This window comes from Bison bison, unplaced genomic scaffold, assembly GCF_000754665.1.
Source record: "Bison bison bison isolate TAMUID 2011002044 unplaced genomic scaffold, Bison_UMD1.0 scf7180017864500, whole genome shotgun sequence".
Classification (NCBI taxonomy): Eukaryota; Metazoa; Chordata; class Mammalia; order Artiodactyla; family Bovidae; genus Bison; species Bison bison.
The window spans coordinates 7,938,111-7,939,055 of record NW_011495059.1 but is presented as its reverse complement, the minus strand read 5'-3'; positions in this window follow the sequence as shown (position 1 = coordinate 7,939,055).

Genomic DNA, 945 nt, shown 5'->3' with positions numbered 1-945 from the left:
CTTATCAGAGATCAAGCCCTGAGCACTCATTCCAGGATCCAGACTACCAGAGAACTAACTCTAGGGAGTATCAAATAGCGTTAAGACACACAAAGGAAACCACTTGTATACAAGACTAAGCATCACCCAACCATGAGTGGCACCGTGTGCAGTACACCTCATTCAAAAAGTGAACAAAATAAAATAAAAACGTAATCATCAGCAGACAGGATTGCCACATTATTCAGCCTTGCCCATCAGAGGAAAAACAAATAAAAACTCACCACAATTCTCAGCTGTATGAACCATATACAAAACACTGGACCAACGTTAGGAGGACAGAACCAAAGGGAAAAAAGAATCAAACCTTGAATCCTGGGTAAAGGAGACCTGAAACAAAAAAAAAAAGTTTAAAAATAATAAAAGTCATAAAAATACTACACAAATAAAGGAACAAGCTAGAAACACAGAAGTTGAAATAAATGAAGAGGAAATAGGCAAACTACCTGAAGGAGAATTCAGAAAAATGATAGTAAAGATGATCAACAACCTTGAAAACAAAATGGAGAAAGTACAAGAATCAATGAAGAAACTCTTAGATGAGTTGAAGAATAAACTTACAGAGACAAACAACACAGTTACTGAAATCAAAAACACTCTAAAATGAATCAATAGCAGAATAGCTGAAGTAGAAGAATGAGTCAGTGAGCTGGAAGATAAAATTGTGGAAATAACTGCTAAAGAGCAGAATAAAGTCAAAAAAATGAAGATAATGGATGATACTCTCAGAGATATCTAGGAAAATATTATGTACATCAATATTCCAATTATAGGGGTTCCAGAAGAGGATGGGAGAAATAAAGGGTATGATAATTTTCTTAAGAGACTAGAGTTGAAATTCTCCCCAATGAGGAAAAGGAAATAGTCAAACAAGTCCAAGAAGCACAATGAGCCCAATACAGGATA